Raw genomic sequence first — 12,280 nt, 5'->3', positions numbered from 1 at the left:
CTCACAATTCTCTGTGTAAAAAAGTGCCTCCTATTTTCTGTTCTGAATGCCCCTTTGTCTAATCTCCATTTGTGACCCCTGGTCCTTGTTTCTTTTCTCAGGCTGAAAAAGTCCCTTGGGTCGACACCGGCAATACATTTTAGAATTTTGAATGCTTGAATTAGGTCGCCACGTAATCTTCTTTGTTCAAGACTGAACAGATTCAATTCTTTTAGCCTGTCTGCATATGACATGCCTTTTAAGCCCGGAATAATTCTGGTCGCTCTTCTTTGCACTCTTTCTAGAGCAGCAATATCTTTTTTATAGCGAGGTGACCAGAACTGCACACAATATTCAAGATGAGGTCTTACTTGTGCATTGTACAGTTTTAACATTACTTCCCTTGATTTAAATTCAACACTTTTCACAATATATCCGAGCATCTTGTTAGCCTTTTTTATAGCTTCCCCACATTGTCTAGATGAAGACATTTCTGAGTCAACAAAAACTCCTAGGTCTTTTTCATAGATTCCTTCTCCAATTTCAGTATCTCCCATATGATATTTATAATGTACATTTTTATTTCCTGCGTGCAGTACCTTACACGTTTCTCTATTAAATGTCATTTGCCATGTGTCTGCCCAGTTCTGAATCTTGTCTAGATCATTTTGAATGACCTTTGCTGCTGCAACAGTGTTTGCCACTCCTCCTACTTTTGTGTCGTCTGCAAATTTAACAAGTTTGCTTACTATACCAGAATCTAAATCATTAATGTAGATTAGGAATAGCAGAGGACCTAATACTGATCCCTGTGGTACACCACTGGTTACCACACTCCATTCTGAGGTTTTTCCTCTAATAAGTACTTTCTGTTTTCTACATGTTAACCACTCCCTAATCCATGTACATGTGTTTCCTTGAATCCCAACTGCGTTCAGTTTGAGAATTAATCTTTTGTGCGGGACTTTGTCAAAAGCTTTCTGGAAATCTAAATAAACCATGTCATATGCTTTGCAATTATCCATTATCGATGTTGCATCCTCAAAAAAATCAAGCAAGTTAGTTAGACACGATCTCCCTTTCCTAAAACCATGTTGACTGTCTCCCAGGACCCTGTTACCATATAGGTAATTTTCCATTTTGGATCTTATTATAGTTTCCATAAGTTTGCATATAATAGAAGTCAGGCTTACTGGTCTGTAGTTACCTGGTTCAGTTTTGTTTCCCTTTTTGTGGATCGGTATTACGTTTGCAATTTTCCAGTCTGTCGGTACCACCCCTGTGTCAAGAGACTGCTGCATGATCTTGGTTAGCGGTTTGTAAATTACTCCTTTCATTTCTTTGAGTACTACTGGGAGGATCTCATCCGGCCCAGGGGATTTGTTTATTTTAAGAGCTCCTAGTCCCTTTAACACTTCTGCCTCAGTTATGCTAAAGTTATTTAAAACTGGATAGGAACTGGATGACATGTGGGGCATGTTGTCAGTATCTTCCTTTGTAAAAACTTGTGAAAAGTAATCATTTAATATATTTGCTATTTTTTTTCTTCATCTACGATTTTGCCATTTGTATCTCTTAAACATTTAATCTCCTCTTTGAATGTTCGCTTGCTGTTGTAATATTGGAAAAACATTTTGGAATTGGTTTTAGCTCCCTTAGCAATGTTCATTTCTATTTCTCTCTTGGCCTTTCTAACTTTCTTTTTGACTTGCGTTTGCAGTTCTGTGTACTCTTTCTGCATACTTTCTTTTTGGTCCTTTTTTAATGCTCTGTAAAGTGCCTTTTTTTCGCTGAATATTTTTTTTAAATTGATCTATTAAACCATTTTGGCAATTTAGTTTTACATTTAGATTTGTCTACTTTAGGGATGCAATTGTTTTGCACCTCTAGTACTACATTTTTGAAAAACAACCATCCTTCTTCTGTGGGTGTTTTCTCTACTTTACTCCAATCTACTTCTGTTAGTCTCTGTTTCCTACCTTCATAAGTTGCTTTTCTAAAATTGTAAACCATAGCTTTATTCTATCATTGTTAGTGGAGCATGCAGATGATGTCACGGACCTGGGACCTGATCTTTCTGTGTTGGCAAGAAAAGGGTCGGTACAGATTGCTGAGAACCAACGCAGAAATGTCTGGCTCGCGGTCTGGTGGCAGAGTTTCCTGACTTGTTCTCTTCAGTCCCGGGGCAGACTCGAGTAGCCCATCATCACATTGATATTGAGCCGGGGGCCTCAGCGTAAAAGACAGGTAATAAAAGTGGAAATTGACGAAATGCTGAGAATGGGGGTAATAGATGAGTCCCAAAGTGACTGGAACAGTCCAATCGTTGCTGGAGCGTCTAGGCACAGCTCGTTTTATGACGACACTGGATTTAACGAAGGGGTACTGGCAGATACCCCTGACTCCGGAATCTAGAGAGAGGACGACGTTTTCGACTCCCTTCAGGTTATACCAATTCAGGACCATGCCCTTTGGGTTGCACGGAGCAACCGCCACTTTCCAGCGGATGATGGATCGCATCTTGCGGCTCCATCAGCAGTACGCCGCTGCTTACATAGATGATGTGGTTATCCACAGCGAGGATTGGCCGAGTCATCTGTGTAAGGTAGCGGCGGTGCTGCAATCCTTGCGGGAGGCGGGGCTCACTGCTAACCCAAAGAAGTGTGCCATTGGGAAGAGTGAGTCGGAGTATTTGGGGTATCAAGTAGGGGGCGGCCAGATCAGACCGCTAGTTGCTAAGGTGAAAGCCTTGGCTGACTGGTCGGTTCCTACAACCAAACCCAGGTGTGCTCTTTCTTGGGACTAACGGGTTATTATAGAAAGTTCATCCCGAGCTTCGCTACGCTCGCTGCTCCCTTGACAGACCTCACCCCGAAGGCTGCCCCAAATACGGTTCAGTGGACGGAGTCGTGCCAGAGGGCCTTTCACTCCTTGAAACGGAGGCTGTGTAGTAAGCCAGTGCTATGCAGCCCGGATTTTGGTAAGAGGTTCACCCTGCAGACGGATGCGTCAGAGACAGGTCTCGGGGCAGTGCTGTCGCAGGAGGTTCAGAGAAGCGAGCACCCAGTCCTCTATATCAGCAGGAAGCTCCTTCTGAGAGAAAAATTATAGCACCATCGAGAAGGAGTGTCTCGCGGTAAAATGGGCAGTCGAGTCACTCCGGTACTACCTCCTGGGGCGACACTTCACCCTGGTTGCAGATCATGCCCCCTTAGCGTGGCTTCACCGGATGAAAGATAGCAACGCCAGAATCACACGGTGGTTCTTGGCCTTGCAGCCCTATGCCTTCAGGGTAGTCCACCGAGCAGGAGGCGGCGACGGCGGCCCGGCTCCCTCTAGTGGCGGAGGCGGCGACAGCAGCGGACCCTCGGCAACCCTAGAAAACAAAAAGGAGACACCAGCAGTCCCAAGCGATGCAGAGCAGCAGGCAACCCAGGCGATGCGAATGTGTCATTCCTGAGCGGAGCGGGCGTGGCATCCCTGGGCGGTGTAAGGCAGGCATCCTTGGCAGGTGCAAGGCAGGCATCCTTGGGCCATAGCTCCTCCCCTCTGGGCTCTGAGAGCGGCGGCTCTTCCCTCTCTGGCTCTGAGAGTGGCGGCTCCTCCCTCTCTGGCTCTTGGAGCGGCGGGCCCTCCCTCTCTGGCTCTGGGAGCGGCGGCTCCTCCCTCTCTGGCTCTGGGAGCGACGGCGGCTCCTCACCCCTCTCTGGCTCTGGGAGCGACGGCTCCTCACCCCTCTCTGGCTCTGGGGACCGCGGCGGCTCCTCACCCCTCTCTGGCTCTGGGAGCGACGACGGCTCCTCACCCCTCTCTGGCTCTGGGAGCGGCGGCTCCTCCCTCTCTGGCTCTGGGAGCGGCGGCTCCTCACCCCTCTCTGGCTCTCGGGAAGGCGGCTCACCCCTCTCTGGCTCTCGGGAAGGCGGCTCACCCCTCTCTGGCTCTCGGGAAGGCGGCTCACCCCTCTCTGGCTCTCGGGAAGGCGGCTCACCCCTCTTTATTGGAGTGACCGGGGCATCTCCCATGTCTACCACCAGGTAAATAACCACCATGAGGGCAACCTCTGGGAAGGACGTTGGGTGGTGTTGTTCCTCCCACTGTTCCCACCTCTCCCCATCTCGACGCCACAGCGTGTTGATAACTATGGGGAGATCGTGGACGAGGTCTGCCTCAGGGTGCAGATCTCCTGGGACGGTGGTGAAGGTGGTGGTGCTGGAGGTAGTGGGGTGGCCCCTGATGCCCGGGGTGAATACTGCACCTCTTCCTGGGCCTGGTTGTAGGGGCATCCTGCCCAGTTGTGGCCGTCCTCCTCACACCGGCCACACCAGTTTGCCGGTGGCATATCTGGGCAGGACCGCCAACGATGGTCCTCCCTCCCGCACCAGGAACACCAGGGGAAGAGGCTGGCCGGGTCCTCCAGCGGTGGCTGCAGCAGCTTACATTTCTTCAGCTGCTGCTTTTCCTGCCTTTGCCGCTGTCTGCTCGTCTTTCCCATTTAAAAAATAAATAAATAAATAAATAAAAATTATCCCAAAAATTCCAAAAAAATAAATAAAATACTGCTCTGAGCCTCTAGGTGGCACTATCCCGCTCTGACACCAAATGTGGCAGGCTGGCGAGTGGATAGAGGCCCAGAGACAGACTGCAGTTCAAAAAAATATACTTTTATTATAAATAGATACAAAAATAAAAAGGCACAAGAGTCAAAACAAAGGGATTGAAACACAAAAAGACAGACAAAAAAAAAAAAAAATGTACAAAATAAAGGTTTCCAGGCTGGGCAATGCCTTCAGTGGATTTAGAAAATTGAAAAATCACAACCAACAAACCACCAACCTGCTTCCTCAGCTCCCTACTCCCAAATGAGAAGCAGAGGCCTCCTTTTATGTCAGGTGGCTGAGCGCTGATTGATCATTAATTAACCTAATCAACTAATTAATCCCAGCCACCTGAACATAATAAACCCAGACAGGTAGGGGAAATTAACCCCATCCCTGCCAATTTAAAAAGGGCAGAGCTTTGCTCTGCCACACATGGCAAGGAGGGACCCTATACAAAAGACAGTAATGAACCCGTCAATACTATAGGGCAGGAATGTGTGTCTCGGAATGGAAAAGAAAAGCATAAGAAAGTGAAACAGGCTAATTGCATAAGAGCAATGAGGCAAACTATTGAAGAATTGAAAATAAGATATGATTTTACTAGGGAAAATTGTAAGAAATTATCTGTTGAAAATAAAGGTTTGCATATATAGCGATTAGAATCAGTTACAAGTGCTTCCATTGTTGAAAGGCAATCGGCTGCCACACAACAATTAAAGCTTCGTAAGGAAAATGCAACCCAAAAACAACAACTGATAGATTGTCAGAGAAAAACAAGTAATTTGGAATCAAGTTTGAAAAATGCAGATTGCATACAAGGAATTATGGAATGTGTCTGGAGAAAACAAAGACAGGCACATTGTACAAAAGTTGAGGGAGGTACATAAAAAAGCACGTGAATAACGACAGAATAATAAGGTTTTGCAGCGCAGAATTGCAGCATTGGGATTGGTTGATAATGAGCAAGAAACAGATAGTGAGGATAGCGATGGTCCTGAGGACTGGGATCCTAAACAGGAGAGTGAAGAGGATGATGAGTTAAAGGACTTTGCTATAGCACCTGAGGAGGTTCAGTATCAAAAGCAAGGCACTAGAGGGGACTATATGTCCAGTATTGCAGAAAATGTTAAATCAAGGAGGCGCAATACTGAAAGAACAGAACCGAAAGGGAGAGTATATTTTGCAGGCAAATATGTCAAAACAGCTCCTGTAATGACTCGTAGGATATGCACAACTGGTACTTTGGACCAGTAAACTGGAATAACTACATATGATTATGCTGATGAACAGGTCAATAGGGATTTGACATTGTCAGAATTGGCTTTGATGAAAGAACAGTTGCCCAAATGGGATGGTAATGCAGATCCTACACCTTTGTGTGAAAAGCTGCGTGGTATACAACGTATGTTTAATCTCACTGACAGGGATTGTTGCAGAATCCTGAGTTCAGTATTACCAGTTGAAGTGATTGCACCAACTGAATTTACACCACCAGGTGCTAACCCGCAATATCCAGGACATGATGAGAGAGTTAGATTAATGTGTGTGGCTGCTAATTATCGACATGCACCAGATCTCAGTAAGGTTTTAACGCTGTTCCCAAAAAGGGACAACATCCTACTAACTTCATTCGAAGTTTTGTGCAGATGTATAATACTCACAGAGAGAGAGCTGCAGCAAGAGTTGCGATTACAAATGATAACGTCACGTTTTGGCAGTTGGTAATCAACAAATATAAAGACTTAGTCTCTCCTACATGCAAGCATCTATTGATACAGTACAGCAGGGCACTGTCAGTAGACCCTGTTCCACCACGTACAGGGCAAGGCATACATGATTGTTTAAGAGATTGGAATGAGTCTGAAACAGATAAAGCACCAATAGAGAAAAAGGAAATTGGTATGATTGTTACCAACGAGGGTGGTGTTAAGTCAGGCTATTTTAATTGTGGTAAGCAGGGCCATGTGTCAAAGGAATGTAAAATGTCTAAAACATGTGCAAACTGCAAACGCGCTGGACATATAATAATAATTGTAACACCGTGTAACCATTTTTTTTTTTTTTGTTCCTGGGTAGTAAGTGTTATTTCCTAATTGCTTATGCCTCAAAAGTATAGAACATGGCTATTATTCCCCACAAATGTTGCTTTTGTGACCAAGACAGTGATATTTTGAAATGTACCTATTTTCCAGAACATTCCAGATAGATTCAGTGCTGAGTAAACTTGGAGTAACTTCTAGAACTTTCTAGAACTTTCCAGTAATAGAAATAGTAGTATAAATACAGGGGCCTTAAACATATCTGCGTTTTTCTGAGATGGCATCCAGCAGACGCATTTTGCTATGTCTGTGGCCAATTTATCAAGACAAGAGCGAAAAAGTACTCTGTGTCAGCGTCTGTTAAAATGTGTGAGGCCTACAAGGCATATTTCGGCATGCCTGTCGGGGATAAAGACAAACCCTGGGCACCTCATTTCACCTGCGAGCACTGCAAAATAACTCTGGAAGGTAAGATGGACAATTGTTGCTTGGAACTTTATGTTATAAAATTTGTTAAAATTTTTAAAATTGTAAAAGTTTTTAATTTTAAAATGTTTTACAATTTTCAGTGTTATTGAAAAAATATATCATATATGAAAAATGTTGTGAGAATCTCTTACACATTAGTCATGGGTGAAATAAATGTATTTTTGTAGGATGGTACAGAGGGGAAAAGAGAGCCATGTTAAGTTCGCTATCCCAAGAATTTGGTGGGAACCCACTGACCACTCAAGCAACTGCTACTTCTGCATGGTGGACCCTTCCAAACGTCGGACTGGCAAGAATGCACCTGCTATCACGTCTCCGGACCTTCCTTCATCCATCGCCCCGGTGCCACACTGCCATGAGCTCCCCGTACCCACTCCTCCGGAGAGAGAGCAGCTGTCTTTAGAAGAGAGCAGCAAGTCAGAGAGCGAGGGAGACGTTGTAGATCCAGATGACAATTTCAGAGGTGGAGCTGAGGAGAGAAACCCATACTACCCCAACCAAAAAGACCTCAATGACTTGATTAGAGATCTTGGTCTCACCAAGTCCAATGCCGAGCTTTTGACGTCTAGGCTCAAGCAATGGAACTTGTTGGATGAAAGTGTGCAAGTCGCAGATCAGAGGAAGCGTCACCAACCTTTTTCCAGCTTCTTCACCCGTCAAGATGGGCTCTGCTTCTGCCACAATGTGACCAGTCTGTTCGAGGCAATCGGAATCGCCTGTAACCAGAATGAGTGGCGCCTCTTCATTGACAGCTCATCCAGGAGCCTCAAAGCCGTGCTGCTCCATAATGGTAACAAGTACCTGTCTCTTCCCCTGGCTCACTCGGTGCACCTCAAAGAGGATTACAACAGCATCAAGACCTTGCTGGATGCCTTGAAGTATGATGAGTACGGCTGGGAGGTCATAGGAGACTTCAAAATGGTGGCATTCCTGATGGGTCTCCAAGGCGGTTTTACCAAGTTTCCCTGCTATCTTTGCCTTTGGGACAGCAGGGACACCAAGGCGCACTACCACAGGCGGGACTGGCCACAGCGGACCGAGTTCTCTGTGGGGAGGAACAACGTCAAGTGGGAGCCACTGGTGGACCCCCGGGAGGTGCTGATGCCACCACTGCACATCAAATTGGGCCTTATGAAACAATTTGTCAGAGCTCTAGATAAGGAGTCGGCAGCCTTCAAGTACCTTCAAGACTTCTTCCCTAAGCTGTCTGAGGCAAAGGTCAAAGCTGGTGTCTTCGTCGGACCACAGATAAAGAAGATCCTGGAGTGCAATGAATTCCCCAAGAAGCTCACTAGTAAGGAGAAATCGGCTTGGAACAGCTTTGTCGCAGTGGTCTGGGGCTTCCTGGGCAATCACAAGGCCGAAAACTATGTGGAGCTGGTTGAGACTCTGGTGAAGAACTACGGCACAATGGGCTGTAGGATGTCCCTCAAAGTCCATATCCTTGATGCTCATCTTGATAAATTCAAGGAGAACATGGGAGCGTACTCAAAGGAGCAAGGCAAGAGCTTCCACTAGGATATACTGGACTTTGAACGCCGCTACCAAGGACAGTATAACGAGAATATGATGGGAGACTACATTTGGGGGCTGATTCGTGAAAGTGATTTACAGTATAATCGTAAATCTCGAAAAACTACTCACTTCTAAATCTTTTGTAGTCATTTTTGTATTACTTTAGTATAAATACATGTTAATTTGGATTCATATGTTGTTTTTTTCAGACTTTATGTGAACAAAAAGACACAAATTTGCCTGTTTTCTCATTGGAAATAGGTAAATTTCAAAATACAATCCTGGTCACAAAAGCAAGGTTTGTGGGGAATACTAGCCATTCTCTATACTTTTGAGGCATAAGCAATTAGGAAATAACACTTACTACCCAGGAACAAAAATTGTGTTACATAGTGTTATTAGTCAGTTTTTATCATTAAAAAATACATTTACCAGAAGTGGGGCTTGAAACCACACAGACATACGTCCATTGGATCTTAAGTCCAACGCCTTAACCCCTCGGCCATCCTGGTTCTGTTCACTAGCGAATAAACGAATGCTGCTGATCCATGAGGTACAGAAAGCAGAACTCGGCGCGCCACAAAACTCGTTTCAACGGACCTGTCTTCAATGAAGGCGTTGCCATACGTATTCTTTCTTTCTTTCTAATAAAGCTTTAGGGCAGTATATACATATACACGCTTTTCGTTTGTAAATCACATAAGTTTGTAAAGCGGATTCATATTCTCTTTCGTGTCGGTTAGTTCTTTGTTTCAACACAGTGAGTCTTTCCTCTGCTCGTATATTGTCACACTGACTACTATCTATACGAGTGCCCCGGTCACCTAAACGGTAAGACACTGGCCTATCTACACTGGGACTGTGAGAAGAAAGTAATCATGGCCGAGTGGTTAAGGCGATGGACTTGAAATCCATTGGGGTTTCCTTGTGCAGGTTTGAATCCTGCAGACTACGTGAACCTTTTACATCTCTTCACATTAAAGGTCTGGTCAGCTTGAATGTTTCAATTATTACTAGCTGTGAGATAGGGAGAGAGAGGGAGGGGTGTTTTAATGGCATGATATAAATTCTAGCAGTCTTTTGTCTCAGAAACATGTTCTATATTGGACTGTAGTTTCTCCTCAGTGTATGTCTTGAAGGGCACTGAACCAGCAGTCTCGTATCTGATTGGATTGCTTCACTGAATGATCCAGTAAAGCATGTGTTACTTTACTGCCGTGTGTTTTGAGGTTTTCTGAACTGTCTTCTCTTACTTGCTGTGGAGCAGATGAGGATATTCAGTGCTTGTGTTTGAGTAAAGGCTTGAGCCAAATGTAGGATATTCTAAACCTCATATCTGGCTGTGTTTAATACAGACAATACCGACATTAATAATGAAAATTGTAAATAATATTAATACTACAAGCCTAGTAATAATACATCAATAACCGTAAAACAGTTCTTCATTTTTTAAAAATTAAATTTAATGATACAAATTCGAAAACAACAATTTTCCTCATCTCATTTAGCCAATTAATACATAACTTCATAAGTGGAATCCAGTTCATGGTTCTTGACAAACGTATTTGTCAATCCTGCCTGTCATCTCCATTTGTTTCCTCTAGGTGTCCCTGGCGTGCGCTCCCTCTGATCACTGATGGGAAATGCTCAGGAGCGCTCTGAGCGGCTCAGCAGGAGCGGAACTGAACGAGTCGTTAAACTGATTCCTGTACTGAGCCGCCGCTCACTTACTAACGCGCCCAGTGCGAGCCTCCCGCCCACACGTCTCCCAGGACCATTATCCTGGGTATGACGGGAATGCATGGCCGGCAGTGTTGATAATGTTTCTGCTGTATTAAGCACATTATCCTGGGTATGACAGGAATGCATGGCTGACAGTGTTGATAATGTTTCGGCTGTATCATTATCCTGGGTATGACGGGAATGCATGGCCGGCAGTGTTGATAATGTTTCTGCTGTATTAAGCACATTATCCTGGGTATGATGGGAATGCATGGCTGACAGTGTTGATAATGTTTCTGCTGTATTAAGCACATTATCCTGGGTATGACGAGAATGCATGGCCGACAGTGTTGATAATGTTTCTGTGTATTAAGCACATTATCCTGGGTATGACGGGAATGTATGGCCGACAGTGTTGATAATGTTTCTGCTGTATCATTATCCTGGGTATGACGGGAATGCATGGCCGGCAGTGTTGATAATGTTTCTGCTGTATTAAGCACATTATCCTGGGTATGTTGAGAATGCATGGCCGGCAGTGTTGATAATGTTTCGGCTGTATCATTATCCTGGGTATGACGCGAATGTATGGCTGACAGTGTTGATAATGTTTCTGCTGTACTAAGCACATTATCCTGGGTATGATGGGAATGCATGGCTGACAGTGTTGATAATGTTTCTGCTGTATTAAGCACATTATCCTGGGTATGACGAGAATGCATGGCCGACAGTGTTGATAATGTTTCTGCTGTATTAAGCACATTATCCTGGGTATGACGGGAATGTATGGCCGACAGTGTTGATAATGTTTCTGCTGTATCATTATCCTGGGTATGACGGGAATGCATGGCCGGCAGTGTTGATAATGTTTCTGCTGTATTAAGCACATTATCCTGGGTATGACGGGAATGCATGGCCGACAGTGTTGATAATGTTTCTGCTATATTAAGGCGCGTTTTTCATCTATAGAACAAGTCAGAACGGACATGTCTAACAATAACGAGGCATCAGTTAATGACTTTAACGCCCAACTCTTTTCAAAGACGAAGAAAAAGAGATTTAACAATTTATTGTATGCTCATAACGCATTGTGTAACCTTATATATATATATATATATATATATATATATATATATATATATATATATATATATATATATATATATATTATATTAAAAAATAAACCACCTTTCTGCATTCAGAATGCACCCAGAATGCTTTAGCTGAACATTTGATATCAATAATGCCATTCTTGATATCAGCAATTGAGGATTAAATATTAAAACGGCTTGCCATAGCTGGGAAGGACTATTTACGAGTATTTCCATGTTTATCACACAAATGTCTGATAAAGAATGACATCATTAGTTGCTCAGAAATCTACTGAGCACCATCATCGCTTGTGTTAGTGCGGTTGTGACACACACACACAGTTAGTGCGCATTAACTAACCACACTGAATGAATTACCGCACTCGATACTTGCTCTGAAAAGGATTAGCCTAGATGTTTTGTGTAATGGATAAAGTTCTAAATTACACCTGTTGGTGGTGGTGGTGGGGGGTGGGGGGGTTGACTATCTTCAGAGCCGTCTACAGCCCGGCACCGACCGTGCTACACATCGGCACCGACCTCGGCACAGACAGTGTTCTCCTCGGTACTGATTCAATCGGCACCATTGACCCTCTTTGGAGCCGTCTACAGCACGGCACAGACTGTGCTACCCATCGGCACCGATTGACTCAGCACTGTCCTCTCGGCAGCGATTGACTCAGCACCGACCTCTCGGCAGCGATTGACTCAGCACCGACCTCTCGTCACTGACCGCGCTGTTCTCGATGCCGATCCTGGCACCGGCTGATTCGGCACCGGTGAATCGCTTAAGAGCCGTCTACAGCCCAGCACCGACCTCACTACTACTACTGGCGGCAGGGTCCTC

The 12,280-nt window shown here is 44.6% G+C and overlaps 2 non-coding genes across 2 annotated transcripts; one reads left to right on the top strand and one right to left on the bottom strand.

Annotated features, from left to right (window-relative positions):
• Positions 1 to 9,049: 9,049 nt before the first annotated feature.
• On the bottom strand, positions 9,050 to 9,132 carry trnal-uaa. The gene has a single exon. It is a non-coding gene; the product is annotated as a tRNA-Leu (tRNA).
• Positions 9,133 to 9,492: 360 nt separating this feature from the next.
• trnas-uga lies at positions 9,493 to 9,574 on the top strand. Its single transcript has one exon. It is a non-coding gene; the product is annotated as a tRNA-Ser (tRNA).
• Positions 9,575 to 12,280: the final 2,706 nt, after the last annotated feature.

Source organism: Polyodon spathula, chromosome 8, assembly GCF_017654505.1.
Source record: "Polyodon spathula isolate WHYD16114869_AA chromosome 8, ASM1765450v1, whole genome shotgun sequence".
Classification (NCBI taxonomy): domain Eukaryota; kingdom Metazoa; phylum Chordata; class Actinopteri; order Acipenseriformes; family Polyodontidae; genus Polyodon; species Polyodon spathula.
This window is presented reverse-complemented; position numbering and strand designations above follow the sequence as displayed.